This window comes from Diabrotica virgifera, chromosome 1 (assembly GCF_917563875.1).
Source record: "Diabrotica virgifera virgifera chromosome 1, PGI_DIABVI_V3a".
NCBI classification, from domain to species: domain Eukaryota; kingdom Metazoa; phylum Arthropoda; class Insecta; order Coleoptera; family Chrysomelidae; genus Diabrotica; species Diabrotica virgifera.
The window spans coordinates 315,545,249-315,554,677 of record NC_065443.1 but is presented as its reverse complement, the minus strand read 5'-3'; the positions used below and the strand labels follow the sequence as shown (position 1 = coordinate 315,554,677).

Here is a 9,429-nt window from a genome sequence, read left to right as displayed (position 1 = left end):
GGAATGTTCATTTAAAGATGGAGCTACTACAAATAAAATGGTATCTTTGGATGGTGAAATGATTATGAAAAGCAATAGTTTTAAGTACCTAGGATCGGTATTACAGAGTCATGGAGAAATAGATGGAGATGCATGCAGTAGAATTAGGGCTGGATGGATGAAGTGGAAAGAAGCGAGTGGTGTGTTGTGTGACAGAAAAATTCCAATGAAGCTGAAGGGAAAATTCTATAAAACAGCCATAAGACCGGCTATGATGTACGGAACTGAATGTTGGGCAGTGAAAAAGAAAGAGGAACAACGAATGCATGTGGCAGAAATGAGAATGCTTAGATGGATGAGTGGAGTGACAAAGAAGGATAAAATTAGAAATGAGTATATTAGGGGAAGTCTAGGTGTGGCACCAATTGATGCCAAAATGAGAGAGCATAGGTTAAGATGGTTTGGTCATGTTCAACGTCGAGACGTTAATCACCCAATACGAAGAATAGCTGAAGTGCAGATTCCTGGAAGGAGCAGGAGAGGAAGACCAAAGAAGACCTGGGGGGAGGCGATAAGGCAGGATATGTTGGTAAAGGGGATTAACATTGATATGACCCAAGATAGAATTGTGTGGAGAAATGCAATTAGGGAAGCCGACCCCGCATAGGGATAAGGCAAAGAGAATGATGATGGTGTTACCTTGAGGTCAAAAACCCAGAACGCAGGTGTTGTCAACTATAATTCCTAAATCTGGTGTACATCTATTTCGTTAATTGGAAAACAGATGGGCTTTTGTTGTTCGAAGTACCGATACGTTGTTATCTTATTGTATTTGTTCATGGTCATTGTTTTACTAAAGGAAAAAGGAATTCTCGCGGAGCGTGTTTTTCCATAATTTCCCATATCTTAGTAATATTGGAACTACTTGTAGAGTATTTTAGTATAAATGGTTAGTATTCTAGGTGGTTGTAGATGCTTGGCAACGTCGTAGGCGTTTGACATTTTTGATAGAACGAAGGAATTTGTTTGAAGTGGAAAGTGGAAAGTATGGTCTTTTATTTTGTGTACGGCGCTCGGAAAAGAGGTGTTCTCTTCACCAGATGGTGGTTTTAAAGGCAGTAGCATACCTAAAAGGGTGGTGAGTGTGGTTGGACCAAACCCTTTTTCAATTTTCAATTATTTTGATCAAAAGAGACCAATTGTAAAAAAACCTCGAAATAATCTGAATTGCGGCATTATTTTGAGTAAGTGTTTTTTATTACGTATCTCCATGATTTGACCATGTGATCGTGGTACTTTTGTAACACCGGTTATTTTAGGGTTTTTTTAAGGGGAACAGTTTTCCCGTATACTTTTATCTCTGATGAGAGTTTTTGCAAACAGATTGCATATTTTGCTGTAGTACTGTGTTGGAGTTTTGGTGAATTGTAGTTTCCTGGATTTGCTTGCACGTGGTTTCATTAAGGTTCTGGGGGAACCAGGCGGCGTAGCTGAACCTTTCCAGTGGAACGGGTGGATTGGTAACTTATTAAGTTATTTCTATAGGATTTACCCTAATAACACAAAACATTCCATGAATGTTCCTAGAATGTACTCACAGGACATTCCAAACATTCCTGGAATGTCCCCAAATGCACACGAATGTCCCTGGAAAGTCCCTGGAATGTGCTGTGTCAGCATTTTAAATATTCTTAGAATGTTCTGTTGGAACATTCCATGAATGTCTACGAATGTTCTTTGGACATTCACAGTATATGTTTTAGACTGAATGTCTTGTTGGAACATTCCATGAATGTTCTTTGGACATTCACAGTATATTTTTTAGACTGAATGTCTTGTTGGGACATTCCATGAATGTTGGAACATTCCATGAATGTTCTTTGGACATTCACAGTATATTTTTTAGACTAAATGTCTTGTTGGAACATTCCATGAATGTCTACGAACGTTCTTTGAACATTCACAGTATATTTTTTAGACATTCTCTGAAATATATCGTCAGTGCTGTGACAATACTTCCTATATCTTTTTTCATGAGGTTTGCAGGAGACGAAAAACATTTTTTAAGGTCACCTCCTGTTTGCATACGTAAGTTCTGGCTTGTTTTGTAGTAAATAGATAGTTAAATTTACTGCAAAACAAGTCAAAAAATATATGAAAACAGGAGGTGGCCCAAACAAGTTTTTAGTCTATCTTACAAATCTCATGAAAAAACAGATAGGAGGTATTGTCACATCACTGACGATATGTGGCCATACCAAATAATGCATGCTTGATAAATATAAACATTTTTATTGCAAAAAATCTTTTCATACATTTTTTTAATGTAATTTACTGATATTCCTATAAAAAAATGTGTCACATTTGCTTTGTAAACCTTTCTTTTGCCTTTCATAGCCACATATTCCATTTCCTTCCTGGTTTTTTGTAGACCACTTCTCTCAGCTGATTCTAAAAGAAAATAAAATAAATGGTAATTTTTCTATCCTTTACAATTAACAATCAGAAGAAATATTTACAGGTAATAATATGCATATAATAATAATAATAAAATAAATAATAAATTAAATAATATTTAAATAAATAATAAATAATATTTAATAAAGAAAATAATAAAACATTTTGTATTTTGACAACGACGTCCGATGTGGAAGTAGAAACCATAATAAAGTTATTTTTTCAAGTAAATTCTGGCTTATTTCCCCATTAAAATAGTTACAATAATTACAAAAATGCCACAAAGAAATAGCTTTTTCACAAACTAATAAGTATTTTGTTTTATTATATTTATTGTTTTTATTATTTACTTTAACTTAAGATTATAACTTAATTCTTGTTTTCTATTTCTGATGTTTTTATTTATTTGCATTCAACATTAATCTGTTTTCTTGTATAATCTACTTCGCAATAATTATGTGATATATTGGACTTAAAATGAATTCAAAAATTTTTTGTAATTGGGCAACAATGTCAACTTAGATCTCTGATGTAGATAATGAAGAACAACGGTATCTACAGTTGGAAAAATGAAAGAATAGGGCTTTTCATCAATTGTCATTTGTTTCGAGCTTCTGTCATGTGTCACATAATATTAATATATCTATGTCATATGTCTTTGGTTTGTATCTATTATTGTATATACCAATAACGTATGTCGTAGATATATTAATATTATGTGACACATGACAAAAGCTCGAAACAAATGACTGTGAATGAAAAGCCCTATACCCATGAACGATCACATCAATCACTTATGTTGTATTTGCTATCTTTTTCTATTTTAGAACAAATAGAAAATGATATAAAAACATTAAAAATAAAAAACTGGAGAAAAAAAGCATGAAACAGATCAGAGTGGAGAAGAATCCTGGAACAGGCCAAGACCCAGAAAGGGCTGTCGAGCCAATGATGATGATGATCTTTTTCTATAGGTAACAAACGTTTGTGATTTATAGAAAAAGACAGCAAATAGGGCTTTTCATCAACTGTCATTTGTTTCGAGCTTCTGTCATGTGTCACATAATATTAATATATCTACGTCATACGTCTTTGGTTTGTATCATTGGTATATGCCAATAACTTATGACGTAGATATAGTAATATTGTGTGACACATGACAGAAGCTCGAAACAAATGACTGTGAATGAAAAGCCCTATACAAAATAAGTGATTGATGTGATCGTTCATGGTTATAGGGTTTTTCATTCAGTCATTTGTTTCGAGCTTCTGTCATGTGTCACATAATATTAATATATCTACATCATACGTTATTGATATAATCAATGATACAAACCAAAGATGTATGACGTAGATATATTAATATATGTGACACATGACAGAAGCTCGAAACAAATGACAATGAACAAAGCCCTATATTGCTTTTCATCGATTGTCATTTGTTTCGAGCTTCTGTCATATGTTATATAATCTGTGTATAATATTAATACAACACGGATTATACGACATATGACAGTAGCTCGAAACAAATGACTGTAAATGAAAAGCCCTATTCTTTAATTTTTCCAACTGTATATTGTAATTGTATTATTAATTGGGTTAAGCATATTACCTGTGTGATATAAGCTATTGGAACAGCACAGTCTCTCAAACGGTTGAAAGTGAAGTTCTGTCAATATCTTTTTCTAAAAAATGTTTTGAACATACTGCTCTATTAACAAATCTGATCAATACTTCATGCCTTCTTCGCAGGATCTTCTGGAAAGCTAAAAATACAAAATATATGCATTACTGAGCATTATTAACAAATTTTAGTTTTAAATAAAAAATATGATTAATGAACTCACAAAATATTATAAAAAGCAGCTTAGAAATTGTTTATTAGTATAGTCGTTTCCCTAGCCACAACTGGCTAGTGATTTTAGTAGGTAATTTTTTTGTTTTTGGCCATTTTTGCCAAAATTACTAACTATTTAGTTATTTTTTTGCCAATTTTACCAAATTGTCAAAATTATTTACTAAAATCACTAGCCAGTTGTGTCTGAGACTAAGTTTAGCGAACCGACTGTACTATTCATACTGTGTATTCATTAGTTGGTACTATTATAGTGTGTGGTCTACCATCCTGTTTATAAACGCATACATTAGCAAAAACGCAAAAAAAAATTTAATTTTACAAATAATCCGTTTGTTATTATCTCTATTTACTATTTTAATTAGGAATAAGCAAGTTTGTGGCTTATTCGCAATTACTAAAATAATAAATGGATATTTTCTGAAATAGGGGCATGCCTTTGTTTACATATTTGCATAATATACTAACCTTTGAAACATTATTCCTGCAGATTTTTTATCTACATTGCTTCTGCTACTCCAACTGATTTTATGCACTATATTAATAATACTATTAAAGTTATTATAAAAGTATCCGAATTAAAAAATATTCTTAAAAAGCACAAATAAAAACAAACAACGATCACGCACGGCAAGGTGGCCAAGGCAAGATGCATGTCAAGATGGCCGAACCGAAGTCTGAAGTGAGGTCATTGGTCGTTTTTAGTCACGTGATGCCCTCTCTAAGCACCATGCACAAATACATGCGCCGTGAATTTGAAAATGAACAGGAACATTGGTAGTATGTTCACAGAATGTCTTATGGTAACATTCCACGAATAATTTAATCAGATGTTCACCGAATGTTCCCTAAATGTCCAGGACATTCAAATATTGATAGAACTTTGGTAGTACATTCCTGGAATGTTGTGTGTTGTTAGGGTATAGGAGTCCCGCGGGAACGTGATGACTTTGACGTGAGAAAAACATTGTTGCACATAAAAATATATTAGCTGACATGCAACTCAAACCACAGAGAGACCAATTCGATTCAATAAATACGCTAGTTAGTAAAATTAAGGGAACTTAATACATATAAGTTATTGTTTGTGTCTTTTATGTAGTTTGGGTTTATCTTTTTTATGTCTTTTGGTTGATGTTTTATTGGAATTTCCCCTCTAAGACAAATTTCCCCTTCCAAGGCAAATCTCTAGATCCGCCACTGGTTAGATGTCCTTGCCTGAATCATATTTTGAACAATTCCCTTCCAACTCCTATTAATGTATCGTCCATCAGAAACACTGTGGAAACAATGAAGTCAGTAATGTTTTAACATGTCAACCAAGTGAACTGAAGTTTTAAAACTTAAACTCTGACAAAATTTAACAAGTTTATGTGTACAAGATGGGTTGAGCGCCATGAAAGCGTAATCCAGTTTAGATCTGGCATTTTACATATAACTGAAGCACTAACATCTATCTCAACATGAACATGGAAGGATCCAAGACTGGTACACTTGCATTAACGTTGCTTAATCTTTATGCACATTTGAATTTCTAGCGTCAATGATGTCACTGTAAATTAATATTACCACTAAGCCGACTTCTATAAACAAAATCTCTTGATGCTAACCTGGAGACTAAGGCTGTTTCCAATACCATGTTGACTTTGAAAGACAGAAGATCTAACTGCGAAAAAAGTGTTAGTAAGATCTTTACCGAAATAAAGAATTGGCAGACGAATTGGACCTTAAAATGTTACCTAGATTTGTGGGTAGACAGACTACCAAGGGAGCCGGCCAATCATCTCTTCGAGAGAATGTTGTACCGATTTAACGTCAAGACTATATGTCACCTCACTGAGTTGTTTGTGGCTACGGGGCATTATTTCCACACTCCTAGCTGATTCCTAAGGAGAAAAAGAAGTGGAACTATTAAAACCTTTGAAGAAAGCAGTTGAACAGTTTTCACCTATCATGGACATTGGTGATACACAGACAAACATTCTTCTATTGCCAGATTAAGTAACAAAGGTGCTTGACGTTTGTGACGTAAATATTTTTAAGGTACTCAAAAGTATGTGAAAAGAAGTGCCTTAAAAGTCAATATTTTAACCATGATTTTTAAAAAAATTTCCCCAGACTCCCGGGTATCCCCCACAAAAAAAAAAGTTTATGGCCCCTCCCGAAAATCGGTCCTGGATCCGCCCTTGGACTCACAATTAATTACCGACAGTCGTCCGTTTATTACTCATGTAGGTATTATAAATATCGTAACTCTAACCTTCTGAGATTGTTTAGAGATCAAAATAAATGTCTTAACAAAAATTAATCTTGTCTCCGACTGTACCACTCGAGTTTATCACATCAAAAAGATTTTTCCACAAGAGCCAACAAATCAAGAAGTAACTCGACACAATAAGTTGTGGTCCTCTAAGTTATTTGTTCCTTATTTTTTTTGGCTAGTGGTAGTAGCGTGCTAAATACAGCACTGTTTATTTTCCAATTTGTATTGCAGCCTCTTGTGGCAAATTGCTGTGGATAAATTCCCCGTTGTTGTACGCCGCCGATGCCGCAATGAAGGACCCACTCGAATGTCAGGTGGTTGTGTCTGCTCTCATCTGACACGTCGAAATTGCACCAATTTGAACTACCAATTTCATTTGAACTACAATCATTTCGCGTGCTGAACGATTCGATGAAAAATTTTAACGGAGGATCTTTCTTTATCCCTCTCTCTCTTTCTCTCCCTCTTCCGCGAGTCCTTTTTTCTCTATTTCAAAGACGATCGAACTTCTCGAAATGCTTAATTAACTCTTTTGTGTGTGTCGCAGGGCCTTACTGCCCTTATTCTTGATGGTTGCTCGTCAAATCGTGATTTGAGAACGCCTACCGCTGCACTGTTTATTTTGGCTACCAACCAATCGATAACTCTTTAAAATTATTACAATGAGTAATTTAAGAGCGCCAGTTATTATTATCTGTTTACTACAACACTGTTTAAACAAAAGAATATGTTTGTTTTTAAAGCTAGCTACATTATACGTAACATAATACAGGTTGGTTCCATTATGGTACAGAATATTCAGAAAAGTTATTTCAAAAAATGTAAGCAATGATATTCTCTGCTACTACTACCAAAGAATATAATACTCTCCTAGAAGAAGGGTTTGAATGAAACAGATGGGCACGTTTATCTATCCCTTGAAAATGCCGTAATATAAAGAAATACGGGGTTACTACCCTGGTGATCGGGTTAATTAACTGGAGGCACTATTTGTTCATAACATCTATTTATTTATTCAACACTACTAAACATACCAGTAACCAGTTGGTGTGCTTGAGGTCTAAATATCGAATATGAATAATGAATCACGAATAATGAATGATAAAATAATGATCAGCGATGCTTCTCCTGAATCTATAAATAAACTTGTAAATGTTGTTATTTTGATTGTTGACACGACTCCACCGTGAAATCTTAATAATATCGAATAGCTGACAAAGCGGTCTTGAAAACTAGTGCACTATGTTGGGCAATTAGTGTCACCTAATTATTTTACCAACAAAATTATAATTGCCAGAATGATTTGTCATTGTCGGGCCACATGCACCAACTCAGTTGGTGCACAAAATACTATGCTGAAACGTTACAGGGCAGTACCCTTCTATTAACGTCTATATTATTTGCTACTACTATCGATTTACAGCGTTCTCCGAGGCTTTCCTACTCCTAACCGCAATTCTTCTCTGTTTAACCAAAGACCTGGAGGGATTTTTCTTTCCTCTAGTTGTCTTTCAATTTCGTCCCTTCAGCTTCTTCTCTGCCTTCCTTTTTTCCTTCTCCCTTGTGGTGTCCACGTCAAAATCTGTTTACTGATCCTGTCATCTGGCATTCTATGTACATGGCCGTACTACATTAGTTGTTTTGTTTTTATGTCACCAATTATTGTATGTGTGACTCCCATCATTTCTCGTATTCTCTCATTTGGTAACTTCTCCACACGTACATTTTTGTTCCTAGTAACATTTTCTCTGTTCTTTGTTTTATTGGCCAAACTTCACTGCCATATGATTAGACTTTTAAGTACCAATTGTTTAAATTGCACCAATTTGAACTACCAATTTCATTTGAACTACGATCATTTTGGATGCTGAACGATTCGATGAAAAATTTTAACGGAGGATCTTTCTTTATTCCTCTCTCTCGTTCTCTCCCTCTTCCGCGAGTCCTTTTTTCTCTATTTCAAAGACGATCGAACTTCTCGAAATGCTTAATTAACTCTTTTGTGTGTGTCGCAGGGCCTTACTGCCCTTATTCTTGATGGCTGCTCGTCAAATCGTGATTTGAAAACGCCTACCGCTGCACTGTTTATTTTGGCTACCAACCAATCGATAACTCTTTAAAATTATTATAATGAGTAATTTAGAGGCGACAATTATTATTATCTGTTTACTACAAAGAGTAATATTAAGGCAAAGGATATCTTTGTTTTCAAAGCTAGTCACACTATACGTAACATATAGTCCAGGAACTGAAGCTTTTCACCTCGAAATTTTTACAGAATGGATCGATTTGCTTGAAAATTTGAGAACAAGTAGTGGATAGTCCAAGAATTAAAATCTATATGATGCTGAAAGGCGCTTTTACCATGTTGTTCTGAAGCTATTTTCTTGTGGCATTTTTATAATAAGTATATTCAAATGGGAAATAAGCCACAATTTTACCTATTACAGCTTTTACCATGGGGGTGGTTGCCACCCCATCCCGGGGGTGGAAATTTTTTATTATATTTTGACCACAAAAGTTGATAAAAACTTTCATTCTAAGCAAAAAATGTTCTATACATTGTTTTGATAAAATGAATAGTTTTCGATTTATTCGCTATCGAAAGTGTTAGTTTTATATCGAAAAAATAAGTGGTTTTCAATAATATACTAATTTACGGTTCACTCAATTTTTGACGTAGAAAAAATTTTCTCAAACCAATTTATTGGGAGTTAAATAACCTACAATTTCATAATTAAACATTTTTTCGTATCTGTGATGCTAATCTTTCTATTCTGAAGAAATCGACATTTTTACCAAACTACAAAAATTCGATATTCGCTTTTAACTCCAGTATTTTAAAAACTAATCTTTCTAAGCCAGTCAAACTTCT

The 9,429-nt window shown here is 34.3% G+C and overlaps 1 long non-coding RNA gene across 1 annotated transcript; it reads right to left on the bottom strand.

Moving 5' to 3' along the window:
- Positions 1–2,251: 2,251 nt before the first annotated feature.
- LOC126879237 (uncharacterized) lies at positions 2,252–5,211 on the bottom strand. Its single transcript, XR_007696010.1, has 3 exons — positions 4,760–5,211; positions 4,049–4,202; positions 2,252–2,430 (listed from the first exon to the last, which is right to left on the bottom strand). It is a non-coding gene; the product is annotated as an uncharacterized LOC126879237 (long non-coding RNA).
- Between the last annotated feature and the right edge of the window lie 4,218 nt (positions 5,212–9,429).